The sequence below is a fragment of the Plecotus auritus genome, assembly GCF_963455305.1.
Source record: "Plecotus auritus genome assembly, chromosome: 7".
Taxonomy (NCBI): domain Eukaryota; kingdom Metazoa; phylum Chordata; class Mammalia; order Chiroptera; family Vespertilionidae; genus Plecotus; species Plecotus auritus.
The window spans coordinates 77,251,147-77,267,530 of record NC_137774.1 but is presented as its reverse complement, the minus strand read 5'-3'; the positions used below and the strand labels follow the sequence as shown (position 1 = coordinate 77,267,530).

The 16,384-nt window shown below is 44.3% G+C and overlaps 1 pseudogene across 1 annotated transcript; it reads left to right on the top strand.

Moving 5' to 3' along the window:
* The first annotated feature begins 14,735 nt into the window (after positions 1 to 14,735).
* LOC308254195 (elongation factor 1-gamma-like) lies at positions 14,736 to 16,064 on the top strand (annotated as a pseudogene). The gene has a single exon. The product of its transcript is annotated as an elongation factor 1-gamma-like (transcript).
* The last annotated feature ends 320 nt before the right edge of the window (positions 16,065 to 16,384 follow it).

The following is a 16,384-nucleotide window of genomic DNA, read 5'->3' as shown; positions in this document are numbered from 1 at the left end:
AGTGGATAGAGCGTCAGACTGCGGACTAAAGGGTCCCAGGTTCGATTCCGGTCAAGCGAACGTACCTTAGTTATGGGCACATCCCCAATAGCAGGTGTGCAGGAGGCAGCTGATCAATGTTTCTCTCTCATTGATGTTTCTATCTCTCTATCCCTCTTCCTTCCTCTCTGTAAAAAATCAATAAAATATATTTTAAATAAATAAATAAATAAGCCAAAACCCTGGGCCCTCCTCCCAAAACTTGTAATTTAATTTACCTATGGGTGAGTTCTGGGCATCAGCGTTTCTTTTTTAAACTCTTGTCTTCCTTTATTTTTATTATATACTAGAGGCCCAGTGCAGGAAATTCATGCACTCAGGGGATCCCTCAGCCCGGCCTGTGCCCTCGCAGTCTGGGAGCCCTCGGGGGATGTCTGCTGGACATCTTTAGTGCTGCCTTGGGGCAGGAGAGGTTCCCACAACCACCGATCCACTTGCCAGCCATGAGCTCGGCTTCTGGCTGAGCAGCATTCCCCCTGAGGGAGTGCACTGACCACCAGGGGCAGCTCCTGCATTGAGCGTCTACCCCCTGGTGGTCAGTGCATGTCATAGTGACTGGTCGTTCCGCGTTTTATTATACAGAATTTTTATTAGCCTTTTATTATATAGAATTTTTATTGATTTCAGAGAGGAAGGGAGCGGGAGAGAGACATCAATGATGGGAGAGAATCATTGATCAGCTGCCTCCTGCATGTCCCCTACTGGGGATTGAGCCTGCAACCTGGGCATGTGCCCTTGACTGGAATTGAACCTGGGACCCTTCAGTCCACAGGCTGACACTCTATCCACTGAGCCAAACCAGCTAGGTCTGGGCATCGTATTTCTTAAAAACTACCCAGGTGATTCTACTGGGCAGCTAAGGTTGAGAACCACTCGTCTCAGACAGTCATGGGCAATTCTGTTCCTCTTTAACAGGATTGACTTGGGGATGAGGTGGGATGAGAACCAGCTCTGGCCAGTGAACCATAATGGGAAGTACACTGGGGAGCTGGCTCTGGAAAAGATTTCCCACCCTTATGTAGAGACAAGCATGAGAATAAAGTGGCTCTACGTGTCACCTTTTCTCCCTTCCTGCTGTGGATGCTGTTGTGTAAGAGTTTGATGGTTAGAGCTTGACCATGAGGGACTGAGCCCGAGGTTGAAATGCCACAGTACTGAGGATAGTGGAGAAGAGGGATGTCCAAAGCTTGGGTCCTTGGTGATAATCACTGAACTGCCGAGCCATTTCTGGATGGCTTTCCTCTGCATTTCTTGTTAAAAAACAGCAAATCCTTATGGGTTGAGCTCCACTGGTGGGGTTATCTATAACTTGCAGCTAAATATATTTATAAATAACACAACATTCTTGTAAGGATCCAAAAAGAAAAGCTGCAATTACAATTGAATGGGTGTAGTGAGTTGAATGGTGGCTTCCCAAAAGCTGTGTGTACATCCTCATCGCCAGAACCTGTGAATGTGGCCTTATTTGAAAATAGGGTCTTTGCACTTGTCATTAAGTTAAGGATCTTGAAATGTGATCATCCTGGATTTTCCAAGTGGGCCTTAAATCCAACGCCAAGTGTCCTTTTAAGAGACAGAAGAGAAGACATGAAGTGGTAAAGGCCATGTGAGGACGGAGGTAGAGACTGGAGTGATGCAGCCACAAGCCCCAGAATACCATGTCAGAAGTCACCAGAAGCTAGACGAGGCAAGAATGGATCCTTTCCTACAGTGCCCGGAGGGAACACAGCTCTACTGGATTTTAGACTTCTGGCTTCCAGAAGTGTGAGAGAATAAATTTCCATGGTTTTAAACCACCCAATTTGTGATAATTTGTTACAGCAGCCACAGGAAACTAATTAGGGGTAAACATTACAGTGGAGCTATGAAGAGGGCGAGGCATAGAGCTCAACCAAGAAGTAATCAGACCACATTTCCATGCACAGTTCATTCTTAAACTCCTCTGTTTCTCCAACAGATATTTAATAAAATGTTGCTCTATCCTAACAGTGTGACTGACACAGAGGATGTGGCATTAAGCAAGAGAGACCCCATTTCTTCCTTCCTTCCTTCCTTTTTTTAAAAATTCAAATCATTTTTTATTTTTCAATTACAGTTAACATACAATATTATATTAATTTCAGGTGTACACTCTAGTGATTAGACATTATATAACTTAGTAAGTGATCATCACAATAAATTTTGTACTCATCTGAAACCATACATAGTTATTAGAATGTATTTTTATTGATTTTTAGAGAGAGGGAAAGGTGAGGGAGAGAGAAAGAGAGGAAAAAAAACACATTGATGTGAGAGAGAAACTGATCAGTTGCCTCCTGTATGCACCCTGACGAGGTGGGGATAGTGGGGAGGGGTAGTGGTGTGAAACCTGCAACCTAGGTATGTGCCCTGACTGGGAATTGAAAACTTTTGGTCTATGGTATGATGCCACCCGGCCAGGGCATTATTAGAATATTATTAATTATATTCCCTATGCTGTACTTTACATCCCCATAACTATTCTGTAACAAACAATTTGTACTTCTTAATCCTTTCACCTACTTCATCCATCTCCCCAATCCCCTACCATCTGGAAACCATCAAAATGTTATCCGTATCTATGAGTCTGTTTCTGTTCTGCATGTTCATTTATTTAGGCTTTTAGATCCAGTTGTTGCTAGATATATATCTATTACCATTTTATTGTTCATAATTTTTATCTTTTTCCCCCCTCTTCCTCCTCCTTCTCCTCCTCCTCCGCTTCCTCCTTCTTCTTAAAGAAGACCCTTTAACATCTCAAGTTATATTGTTTTAGTGGTGATGAACTCCTTTAGCTCTTTCTTGTCTGGGAAGCTTTTTATCTATCGTTCAATTCTAAATGATAGCTTTGCTGGATAGAGTAATCTTGGTTGTAGGTCCTTGTTTTTCATCACTTTGAATATTTTTTGCCACCTTCTTCTAGCCTGCGAAGTTTCTGTTGAAAAATCAGCCAATGGTCTTAGTAGGTAACTTACTGCTTTTCTCTTACTGCTTTTAAGATTCTCTCTTTCTCTTTCATCTTTTGCATTTTTATTTTGATGTGTCTTGGTGTGGGCTTCTTGAGGTAATCTTGTTTGCAACTCTCTGAACTTTCTTGGACCTGTATGTCTATTTTCTTTACCAGGTTAGGGAAGTTTTCTATCATTGCTTTTTCAAATAAGTTTTCAATTTCTTGCTCTCTCTCTTTTCTTTTCCACAACCTCATGATGCAAATAAAATATTGATACACTTGAAGTTGTCCCGGAGGCTCCTTATACTATCCTCATTTTTTTGGTTTTCTTTTCTTTTTTTTTTTTTCTGTTTTGATTGGGTGTTTTTTGCTTCCTTATATTCCAAATAGCTGATTTGGTTCTTGGTTTCATCTATCCTACTGTTGATTCCCTGTAAATTATTCTTCGTTTCAGTTAGTGTGTCCTTCATTTCTGACTGGTTCTTTTTATAGTTTCTATATCCTTTTGTTTTCTTAAATTGAAGGGAGAGCAAGAGAGAGATATAAGTACAAATGATGAGAGAGAATCATTGACCTGCTGCCTCCTGCATGCCCCCTACTGGGGATCAAGCCCGCAACCCAGGGAATTTCTGATGGCGTTGAATTGGAGTCAACAACCAACAGTTAACATTCCATGGTGCCTAATGTGGGGCACTGAAGCAATGATTCCATCTCCTAACACCATCCTGAAACCAACTGGTCTGGCACTTGCACCAGCCCCTTGTGCTAAGCTGTCTTCCCAGTGGCACCTGAGGACCTTGGGTAAGTCCTCTCAGATCTAAGACCTCCCACTTGCTGTTGAGGTCTCAAAGACTTTATTGAATTTAGGTAGGGGACCAGCATCCAGTGATCTTGGTTCATATGTTTGAACCGAGGGCCCCTCCATAGGATTCGGGTGTGGTACCTAGGAAAAGTATCCCTCAGTCATGGTTGGCACCAGGAGGGTATTTCCCTGGAAGGGCTTTCCTCCGTTGCATTTGATACCCAGGGAGGGTATCCTTCAGGTTGGAACTAGACCTTACCCAGTTTGTGAGAATGCTCACACTAACAGGCACTGGGAGGTGGGGGTGGGGGCGCGCATGGAGACTCCCCATAAGGAGAAGTGCATAGTGGATAACTCATTCTCTAAGTTTCACATGCTAATCAGCCACCATTTGGGACTTTGGCTAATTGCATGCACCAAAATTGTGGTCCAGAGAATTGCAATTGCCTAGGCCTCTGGACTAAAGTCTTATGAGGTGATCTCAAGCTTTGTTGGCCAAGATGGGATTCCTCTGCAAACCCAAAGCTTGTTTATTTGCACGCTCAGTGAAAACAAAGAACATACTGTTCCTCCCAGAGACAATGGGGAGCTTTAAAAAAAAAACAACAACAAAACAACACCTGCTACCTTGATAGCTCTAAAAGAAATCAAGAGGCTCTATTGCCTCCCTTAGGAAAAATAATTCTAAATTAGGTAAATTCTTGATGTATTAAAAAGGAATCCGGCACTTGTGAAACTGGAACAAAAGGGAGATCCTTAGAAAACTTTTCCTACACTTGTGCTAGCAACTCGAAAACTAGGTTTACTAACACAAACCCTGGAGATCCCTCACTTTCTAGCCCCACACCCTTGCCTACCCCCTGCCTACCCTCTACCTTTCCCCCCTCCCCCATCTTTGTCTACAGATGCACAGCAGCCATCTGATGCTCAGGCTTCACCTCTGAAGCCATTTTCCAGTCTTCCCCCAGGAAAATCTGTCCTTTTTAAGGCCTTACGGGGCCATTCTCTTTTCTTTTGGATCCATAATTTTTCTTTTGAATTTTGTATTGTTGTGCTGTCTGTGTGTTTATGTGTGTCTATGTATGCATGTTATAAATAAGGTATGTTTCTTTTTTTTTAACTAAATCTTTATTGTTCAGATTATTACAGGTGTTCCTCTTTTTTTTCCCCTCATAGCTCCCCTCCACCTGATTCCCCACCCCACCCCACCCCATGCCCTTACCCCCCGCCACTGACTTCATCCATAGGTCTAAGATTTTTGTCTGATCTCTTCCCACACACCTCACATACCCTTCCCCCTGAGAATTGTCAGTCTACTCCCTTTCTATGTCCCTGATTCTATTATATTCACCAGTCCATTCTGTTCATCAGATTTTTTATTCACTTGATTTTTAGATTCACTTGTTGATAGACATGTATTTGATGTCATTTTGTTGTTCATAATTTTTACCTTTACCTTTTTCTTCTTCCTCCTCTTTTTAAAGAACACCCTTCAGCATTTCATGTAATCCTGGTTTGGTGGTGATGAACTCCTTTAGCTTTTTCTTGTCTGTGAAGCTCTTTATCTGACCTTCAATTCTAAATGATAGCTTTGCTGGGTAGAGTAATCTTGGTTGTAGGTTCTTGCTATTCATCACTTTGAATATTTCTTGCCACTCCCTTCTGGCATGCATAGTTTCTGCCGATAAATCAGCTGACAGTCGTATGGGTGCTCCCTTGTAGGTAACTAACTGTTTTTCTCTTGCTGCTTTCAAGATTCTCTCTTTGTCTTTTGCCCTTGGCATTTTAATTATGATGTGTCTTAGTGTGGTCCTCTTTGGATTCCTCTTGTACAGGGTTCTGTGCACTTCCTGAACTTGTAAGTCTATTTCTTTCACCAGGTAGGGAAAGTTTTCTGTCATTATTTCTTCTAATAGGTTTTCAATATTTTGCTCTCTCTCTTCTTCTGGCACCCCAAAAATTCGGATGTTGGTACATTTAAAGTTGTCCCAGAGGCTCCTTACACTATCTTCATATTTTTGGATTCCTTTTTTTTGTTGTTGTTGTTTTTCTGGTTGGGTGTTTTTTGTTTTCTCATTTTTCAGATCTTTGGTTTGATTCTTGGGGTCCTTTGATCTACAGTTGAATTTCTGTATATTCTTTATTTCAGACAGTGTATGCTTAATTTCTGACTGGTCCTTTTCCATTTTTTTGGCATTCTCATTAAGGTCCTTGAAGGTCTCACTAAGCTCCTCGGAGGTCTCATCAAGTTTCTCAGCGGTTTTTAGAAGATTCTTGAGTAACCTTATAAATGTGGTTCTGAACTCTATGTCGTCCAGTAGTTTGCTTTCCTCCATTTCTCTCATTCGTGACATGTTTCTTTGTCTCCGCATTTTGCTGCTTCCCTGTGTTGATGGAGTGGCTTTGTGTGGTAGGTGACCTATAGGGGCCAGTAGCTCAGCCTCCCCAATCACCTGAGGTGGAAACTCTTGGTGCACCCCTTTGTGGGCTGAGTGCAAAGTCTTGGTGTAGTTAAGCCTTGATTGCTGTTGGTACACTGGGAGGAATTGACCTCCAGGCCAATTGGCTGTGAGGACCCGCTGTGTCTATAATGGAAGAACTGCTGTGCTGGAGACACGCTTATGGGCCAGGACTTGTTTCAGTGGGGCTTTGGTGCTCACTGAATCTGCCTCTTGAATGTGCCACTTATGGATGTGAGTAGTTGAAATCTGGTGTCGTCTCACACTGACCACTAGATACCTAGCTTCTGGATCTCCAATGGGGTGCAGGTCAGCTACTGTCTGAGGCCACCCAGCAAGAGCTACAGCAAGAACTACAGTTTTCTCCTCTTTGCTTGGGGTTTGGAGGTTTTGGAGCTGTCTGACCAGAGCTGCAGTTTGTTAGGTTAAGCTGCGATAGGGCAGACCATTTATATGCAAAAGCCGCTGTGTGGAGCTTGGGTGGGTTTGTAGATTGTGCGGGGCAGGGTCTCAGGGAGTCACTAGACTAGGGTGTGGCAAACAGCTATGGCTGCCAGTCAACCATCTCTGCGTCTCTGCGTTTCCAAGTCCCCGCGTCCCGCGCCCCAGAGCAGTAAACAATGATTGCTGCATGCACCTCTGCAAGAAAGCCACCCTCACTTTCCGACCCAATGGCAGACAGTCCAGCTTCTCCCCGTAGGAGTTTAGGTCCACTGCGTCTCCCCAGAAACTGGAGTTTGGAGTAATCGGGAGCTTGTCTCCCTTTGGGTTGAAAAAAGCAGCGCACCCAGTCGCCCGCTGCCAGCCCGATTCGCGCATCTCCGTACCTCAGCTTTTCAGCGCTTGTGCACGTCTCAATGCTCTTTTCTCTTTCCTTCTAGTTGTAGAACTTCCACTCAGCCAGTTTTTCCGTGGTTCTGGGTGATAGACGTTTTGTCTTTTATTTGTGGTTTTGAAATTGTTGTGTGAGGCAGCAGTTTAGGTGTTTACCTATACCGCCATCTTGGTTCGCCCCCTATCCTCTGTTTTTTGTTTGTTTCTTCTTCTTTTTTAATCCTCACCTAAGGATATGTTTTTATTAATTTTAGAAAGAGAAGATGGAGAGTGAGAAAGAGAGAGAGAGAGAGAGAGAGAGAGAGGAAAACATCGATCAGCTGCTTCCTGTAAACACCCTGACTGGGGATCAAATCCACAACCTGGGTATGTGCCCTGACCAGGAATCAAACTTGCATGATTTCGGTGTATGGGACAGAGATGACACTCCAAGCAACCGAGCCACACCAACCAGGCTATCCTCTGGCTTTATAGAATAAAATGACAAAATAAGTAAAATTAAATTGGTAAAACTTATTGAATCTTTTCATCTGCCTTGACCTAAAGCCTTTCCCTTGATGTTGCTACTCCTTCTGGTAAACATCAATTGTCTCCTTCTCGAGTTGTTCCAGAAGACCTATCCTGTGAGGCTAGATCAGGGAATGTGCAAACCTGCCTTATTAAGGAGGCCTTCTAACTTATTGGGAAGCACTTACAGAGATTCTTGGAATTAATGCAAGCTCATAGGGTAGTTTTCACAGTGTGTTCTCAGGAGACTGACACCAAATATCATGGCCTGCAACCTGGACACATGGTCCAACAAAAACCACATCGCCACAAGGACTCTCTCCAGCCTGGCTGGAAGGGACCATTCCAGGCACTTTAACAGGTCCCTGAGTTGCAAGGTTAAAAAGATGTTGATACATGAATTTATGTTTTTCATTTTAAAAGGCTCCCAAACTTACACCTCATTTGTCTAATTGAACACCATAGCCTGTAAGAAACCTCAAATTAAAGTTATCCAGAACAGAAAACCACGCAGACAAAAAGCAGATGACCCTTAAAACATATGGCTTTTCTCAGGATCAGGGATTGGGCCAGTAAAATCAACTCCTGCTATGTATAACTCTTATGTTTATTTCATAGTTGCTATAACATTTATTTCTTAGATATTTTAACAACCTTAATCCTCTCTCAACAAGCTGGTCACCTATGTTTTTAATTGGATGTTCTAGTTATTCCACATCATGTAACCCTCGACTATACAGTACTCCCTAATCTTTGCTGTTTTAACCCTTGTAAAGGGGAAACCTTGGGCGTAGACGTATTACAATACAATGCTTCCAAACCTTAGCCTTCTCCTGGAACCTCTCTACTGGACTGCCATCCAGTGCCTGTTTCTAAGTCTGAAAAAATGGATGATCCCATAGTTGTTCCTGTTAGCTGTTTCTCAACTATCCCTAACTTTACTGTTAATTTCACCAAAACTCCTCCTTCTGAAACTTATCAGGTTAAATTGCAAAAGGAACTTCTGCTCTCCCCTGTGTCTACCTAAACCCACCCTATGCATTGGTTACACTCCCCCCAGGTGGTACCCAACCATCTCCCACAGTTGAATTAGTCGCTAGCCACCCCTTATCACATGACCACCTGTGGCTTAAATGCCTTAAATGTGGTTGTGTCTATCAACCCTTACTGCTTTGGAATGACCCTTTGTAAGGCCATTGTGAGTGGAAACAGGCCACACTGTCATGAACCTGAATGTTCACCCCACGATGTTCAAACATACTGCAAGGACTTCTGGAGGGATGTTCAAACCAGACTGAGTCCCAGTTGGAAAATGTTCTCACTCCCTTCCTGTTAATGGGTAGAAATGAACAAACTCTACCAGGCACCTTTGTGCCTCCACAGGTTATATTTTGTCTCTGTGTACATAAATCAGCCTTGGACACTTGATTGTTAGATAGCTGGAGGCTGACTGGGACACTTGCTGTCTTCTTTTACTATCCTTAGGATGATAACAGCCACCCCTCCGTGTTCTCATCAGAGGAAAAAGAAGGCCTGATCAGAGTATATTAGTCACCTGATGTGTGGGTCCCTTTTTATGAAGATAGCGCTCGCCCAGCCGGCATGGCTCAGTGGTTGAGCATCAACCTATGAACCACAAAGTCACAGTTCAATTCCCAGTCAGGGCACATGCCCAGGTTGGGGGCTCGATCTCCAGTAGGGAACATTCAGGAGGCCACCCATCAATAATTCTCTCTCATTACTGATGTTTTTTCTCTCTCTCCCTCTCCCTTTTCCTTTGTTTGGAGTAATAGGGAGCTTGGTGTCTTTGAAATCAATAAAAAATTTATTTAAAAAGCCCTAACTGGATTGGCTTAGTAGATAGAGCATTGGCCCTTGGATTGAAGGGTCCTGAGTACAATTCTGGTCAAGGGCATGTACCATGGTTGCGGGCTCAATCCCCAGTAGGGAGCGTGCAGGAGGCAGCTGATCAATGTTTCTAACTCTCCCTCTGTCTTTCTCTCTGTAAAATCAATTTATATATATATATATATATATATATATATATATATATATATATATGAATTAAAAAGAAATGAAAAATAAGTATATATATATTTTTTTATTTTTTTTTTAAGATAGCTCTCATGGCCTTTCTGTGGGATGTGACTTGCTGGCAGGTTTTTCAGGAGGTGGGAGTAATTGCTTTCTCAGAATTGTATTTTCATGGGGTGGCCTTGGAACTGCTTAATTAAATATACTGTGAAACCTAACTAGAACCATCAATCAAATTGCTTATTTTTTGTTTTTAGCTATTTGAACCCAGCAAATATCTTTAGACTTCTGAGTACAAATAGTCCTCAACAACAGTCACCCTTGATTATGTGCTTGTAGCCCAAGGAGGAGTTTGAGCCACAGCCAATACCTTCTGCTGTACTTGGGAAAAATACTTCTTCCCAGGTAGAGTTTGAAACAACCTAACTCCTTAACCTTGCCAGATCCCTTAAGGGGCATCCCAATTTTGCTTCTAGTGTCTATGGCTGGTTAGGACTTAAATTTTCTGATATTTTCAGTTGGATCCCAACTGGGCTCTGAGCTATTTTAAGATCTGGGTTGCAAATTGTTATTATAGTTTGTTTTAACATATTTTATTGTCAAGCTAGTGGTGTTCTGTATAACCAAATGTTTAAAGCCTCCTACAAAAACTTGAATAATCATTGCATAAAGGATAGAAATAATCCATCAGGCCCTAGCCGATTTGGCTCAGTGGATAGACCATTGGCCTGCAGACTGAAGGGTCGTGAGTTTGATTCCGGTCAACGGCAGGTACCTCAATTGCAGGCTCAATCCCCAGCCCCCATCAGGCAAATGCGAGAGGCAGCAGATCAACGTATCTCTCTCACGTCGATAAGATGTTTCTCTCTCTCTGTCTCTCCCCTTCCCTTCCATTCTCTAAAAATCAATGGAAAAATATCCTCGGGTGAGGATTAACAAAAAAAGGAAGAAAAAAAGAAGAAATAATTCATCACCCCACTGTATCCCCTCCATGTGTGTAATTCATGATGGTTGGAACCTTTATTCCTGATGCCAAATAACTTTTGTCAATTATCCATGATTTCTCTTACGAACTCAATACCTTTGTTGTTTTAACTTGTTTGGGCTGCTTTTATAAGAGCTTGTGAATTTTGAGTTTGGCAGGTGCCTGTGAGACCTCTTGTAAGCAAATGGCTCTAGTTGCTCCATTGGCTACTTCCTTGCCCCAGGAGTCCCCACCAAGGGACTAGATGGAACCAGAGCAGGTGGCCAAGCCACTCTGGCACTGACATGGGACAAACTGACCTGATGGATTACCAACACTGTCTGTCCACAGGTTCTGATCGGAAGGGGGAAATATGGACCTGAGAAAGAAGAGAACCCTAAGAAGGGTTCCTAGTAGCTAACTGGGCTCAAATTAAAAAAAAAAAAAAAATAGAGGATGGACCAATCAGAGACCGGGGGGAGAACTTCTATCCATATAAGCCAGTTCCCCTCTGGCTCTGAGAGCAGACTTCTCTTATTATTATTATTTTTCCATTAATTTTTAGAAAGAATGGAGGGAATGGGAGAGGGGGGTGGAATATTGATGTGAGAGAGACACATCGATCGGTTGCCTTCCACACCCACCATAACAGGGGCTGGGGATAGAACTTGCAACCCAGGTACATGCCCTTGACAGGGAATTGAACCTGTGACCCTTCAGTCCATGGACTGACGCTCTAACCACTGAGAAACACTGGCCAGGGCTATTATTATTTTTTCATCAAAGCCATGTTTTATCCTCTCATCTGTAGTAAGTACTGGGCACTTTCCCTTTCTACCAAAGACCAAAGACTGTGTTTCCCTGGCTGGGCGGAAACACCAAATATATTTCACAGGAGCAGAGTGGAGCAGACCAGTGCAGTGCAAAGCAGACCAGCATGGAGCAGAGCAATGCACAGCAGTGCAGACCAGTGAGGATCAGACCAGAGCAGAGCTGCCTGGCCCAAGAAGTGCTGCCTCACACTGTGTTGTTTTTCACAGCCGTGTGGCATTACATTCTAACTGTTTTGTACTGAATAAAGTTTCTTCACTGCACCCTAAATTGGGGCTTCCTGTTCGCATTGAATTGGAGCCAATGACCAATTGACCATCGACCATTGATTGACACTAGATGCTGGGGGTCTTTATCCAGCATCGAGAAGGGTTCAGGAATTCTGGAGAAGGCGCTGCGTGTAAATTAATCAAGAGTCCAGAGATGAAACATAATTTTGGAAGGCATTTTGGGGAGCCAGAGAAGACTTAGCTAAAGAAACCAAGTTCTTGCCGAAACCGGTTTGGCTCAGTGGATAGAGCGTCGGCCTGCGGACTGAAAGGTCCCGGGTTCGATTCCGGTCAAGGGCATGTACCTTGGTTGCGGGCACATCCTCAGTGGGAGGTGTGCAGGAGGCAGCTGATTGATGTTTCTCTCTCATCGATGTTTCTAGCTCTCTATCCCTCTCCTTTCCTCTCTGTGAAATATCAATAAAATATAAAAAAAAAAAAAAAAAAAAAAAAAAAAGAAACCAAGTTCTTCTGAATCTAAGGACCCCTTGCTTTTTATTAACACAAATTGTCCTAAGGCAAAGTAGATATACATCAAAGGCAAGGTTTAGTATACAGAATCCATTGTCAGATTGGGGGAACTGCCTTCAGCTGTTCAGGTGTTTGGCCAGCAGGAGGCAGTAACATGTGGATTGAAATGCCCTCAGCTGTCTGGCAGCAAGCAATCATTTATGCATCCTTTTCAGGTTTGGGGAAATGCCTTCAGCCATTCCAGATGATTCAGCCTGCTGACATGCTGGAATTAGCTTCCAGCAACTGGGATAGGAACAGAGTCGAGGAAGGGAGATATGTGTAGGCTGTGTGATCAGGGCGGGGCAGCTTGGAGGAGGTGATATTCCAGGAAGGCCTCAAGGAAGGAGTGGAGAGGATTAAAGAGAGCTTGCCAGGGTAGGGAGAAGATGGGTACAAAGGTGATATGGTGTGGCTGAGAGCTTGAGCTCTGGAATCAGACAATCTTGGGTAATCTCTGCAGCCCCAACTCTAAAAGGATATAACAACATAGTATTGTTTGAATATTGTGAATTTGAAATAGCACGATAGACCAAATACCAGTGAAACTTGCTCAGTGCACCCAATTTGAAATAATTTGAAATGTCTCCCCCCTGAAATGTAAATGCATCAGAAATCATTAAATTTCCAAAGTTACTAGGGTCTGAGGAATGTAAGCCTCAGGATATTGAATATGATTTGATGGCTCCTCTTACACGTATGTCTTTGGGAAATGGGAACATTTGCCAATTTGGATCCAGCTTGGTGGCAAATTATATAAATTTGAAGTTATACCAAATCTTTAGAAATGAATCCTAGACATAAAAGGTGCTCCATCCTGTCCCTGCTCCATGGGACAATGAAATGAGACTGTGTTTAGGACAATTAAATCCCAGGGCCAAATTCTCTATTAGACACAACGGGCACAGGGCCTAGGTGCTCTGATGCTTTTAGGGGCCCCCAAAATATTTTAATTTGTTTTACTATCAGAAGAAAAAATGTTACTATCTTTGTACTAATACAGTCATAAAATATAATTTTTTTTTTTTTTGGAGGAAGGGCTCATGAAAGAGAGCATGGCCCTTATGGTGCCTGGTACAGAATAAGCCTCAATAAATGTGAGTTGTTTATCCTCCTCCTCATTGTTGCTAATATTGGCAAGAATGGGCCACTCCTCCTCAGGGTGTGATCATCAGACCAGCCTAGCTAGATGAAAGGATAAATACAGCCAATGTCATAACATGGACCAACAGTGGTGAGTGTACACACCCTGCTTTGTGCTAGACAATCATTGTCTCACCCTGGCTGGTTTTGCTCAGTGGTTAGAGTGTTGGCCTGCAGACGGAAGGGTCGAAGATTTGATTCCCAGTGAAGGGCATGTACCTTGGTTGCTGGTTCAATCCCTGGCTGGGGCCACATGCAGGAGGCAACCAATCATTGTGTCTCTCTCACATCAATGTTTCTCCCCCTGCCATCCCCTCTTCCCTCCCTTCCACTCTAAAAATCAATGGAAAAATATCCTCAGGTGAGGGTTACAAATAATTTAAAAAGACAATCATTGTCTTGTCTTATCCTCTCAACATCCTCATGAAATGGGTATTATTATATGTAGTAGTTTCAACAATAAAGAATTATTAGGAGAAACCAAGATGGCGGCATAGGTAAACACCTAAACTGCTGCCTCACACAACAATTTCAAAACTACAACTAAAAGACAAAACAGACATCATCCAGAACCATAGGAAGGCTGGCTGAGTGGAATTTCTACAACTAGAAGGAAAGAGAAAAGCACACTGAGACTCAGGGGAGCTGCAGGAGGCAGAGGTACTGAGACACGCGTGCGGAGAGGACTGGTAACTGAGTGCGCGGCTGACTTTCTCAAGTGGGAGGGAGTCAGAAGCTCCCAACTGCCTGCACTGAACTCCAGTTCAGGGGGAGACTCTGGGGACCCAGACTCATATGGGGTGAAACTGGACTGTCTGGCAGCAGGCAGAACTCAAGGGTGGCTTTCTCTCAGAGGTGCTTGCAGCGATTACCACGGGACACTGAGACACAGGGGCCTATTAGGGAAGGGCTGACGGGAAACCAATGCTGTCTGCTCCGCCCTGAGATTCCGCCCCATCCAAGCTGAGCACAGAGGCTTTTGCAAGTCTTGTCTCATAAGGGTGTCTCCAGCACAGAAGTTCTCCCAGCGTAGACACAGCTGATCCTCACAGCCAATTGGCCTGGAGGTCAATTCCTCCCAGTGATACCAACAACAATCAAGGCTTAACTATAACAAGACTGTGCACACAGCCCACAAAGGGGTACACCAAGAGTGTCCACCTCAGGTAACTGGGGAGGCTGAGCCACTGGGCCCTATAGGACACCTAGCACACAAAGCCACTCTATCAACTCAGGGAAACAACCAAAATATGGAGACAAAGAAACAGATCACAAATGGAAGAAATGGAGAAAAGCAAACGACTGGATAGAGAGTTCAAAACCACGGTTATAAGGTTTTTCAAGAATTTTCTAGAAAAGGCCGATAGCCACCCCCTTTCTCTGCGGAATCACCATGGCGGCTGGGACCCTGTACACGTACCCTGAAAACTGGAGGGCCTTCAAGGCCCTCATCGCACGCAGTACAGCGGGGCTCAGGTCCACATACTCTCCCCACCACCCCACTTCCACTTTGGCCAAACCAACCGCACCCCTGAATTTCTCCGCAAGTTTCCTACAGGCAAGGTCCCAGCATTTGAAGGTGATGATGGATTCTGAGTGTTCGAGAGCAATGCCATTGCCTACTACATGAGTAATGAGGACCTGCAGGGAAGTAGCCCAGAAGCAGCAGCCCAGGTGGTGCAGTGGGTGAGCTTTGCTGATAGCGACATAGTGCCCCTGGCCAGCACCTGGGTGTTCCCCACCTTGGGCACCATGCACTACAACAAGCAGGCCACAGAGACTGCAAAGGAGGACATGAGGCAAATTCTAGGGCTGCTGGATGCTCACTTGAAGACAAGGACCTTTCTGGTGGGCGAACGTGTGACACTGGCTGACATCACAGTTGTCTGCACCCTGTTGTGGCTCTATAAGCAGGTCCTGGAGCCGTCTTTCCGCGAGGCCTTCCCCAACACCAACTGCTGGTTCCTCACCTGCATTAACCAGCCCCAGTTCCGCGCTGTCTTGGGGGAGGTGAAGCTGTGAGAAGATGGCCCAGTTTGATACTAAAAAGTTTGCAGAGAGCCAGCCTAAAAAAGACACCCCTCGGAAGGAGAAAGGGCCTCAGGAGGAGAAGCCGAAGCCCCAGGCCGAGCGGAAGGAGGAGAAAAAGGCCGCCGTGCCCGCGCCCGAGGAGGAGATGGACGAGTGTGAGCAGGCCCTGGCAGTGGAGCCCAAGGCCAAGGACCCCTTTGCTCACCTGCGCAAGAGTACCTTTATGTTGGATGAATTCAAGCGCAAGTACTCCAACGAGGATACACTGTCGGTGGCACTGTCGTACTTTTGGGAGCACTTTGATAAGGACAGCTGGTCCCTGTGGTACTCCGAGTACCGCTTCCCTGAAGAGCTCACCCAGACCTTCATAAGCTGCAACCTCATCACTGAAATGTTCCAGCGGTTGGACAAGCTGAGGAAGAACGCCTTTGCCAGTGTCATCCTCTTTGGAACCAACAACTGCAGCTCCATTTCTGGGGTCTGTGTCTTCCGAGGCCAGGAGCTTGCCTTTCCGCTGAGTCCAGGATGGCAGGTGGACTATGAGTCATACATGTGGCAGAAGCTGGATCCCAGCAGTGTGGAGACCCAGACGCTGGTGCGAGAGTACTTTTGCTGGGAGGGGGCCTTCCAGCATGTGGGTAAAGCCTTCAATCAGGGCAAGATCTTCAAGTGAGCATCTCTTGCCATCGCCGGGCTGCTTGCACCCGTCCTCTAGGGAGCTGGGGTCATTAAAGGAAACTGAACATCCAAAAAAAAAAAAAAAAAGAAAAGAAAGAAAAGAAAAGGCCGATAAATTTAGTGAGATCCTCGAGGATATGAAAAAAGAACAACTAGAAATTAAGCATACACTGACTGAAATAAAAAATATTATACAGAAATCTAACAGCAGACTAGAGGATCGCAAGAATCCAGTCAAAGATTTGAAATACAAAGAAGCAAACAACACTCAACCGGAAAAGCAAAAAGAAAAAAGAATCCAAAAATATGAAGATA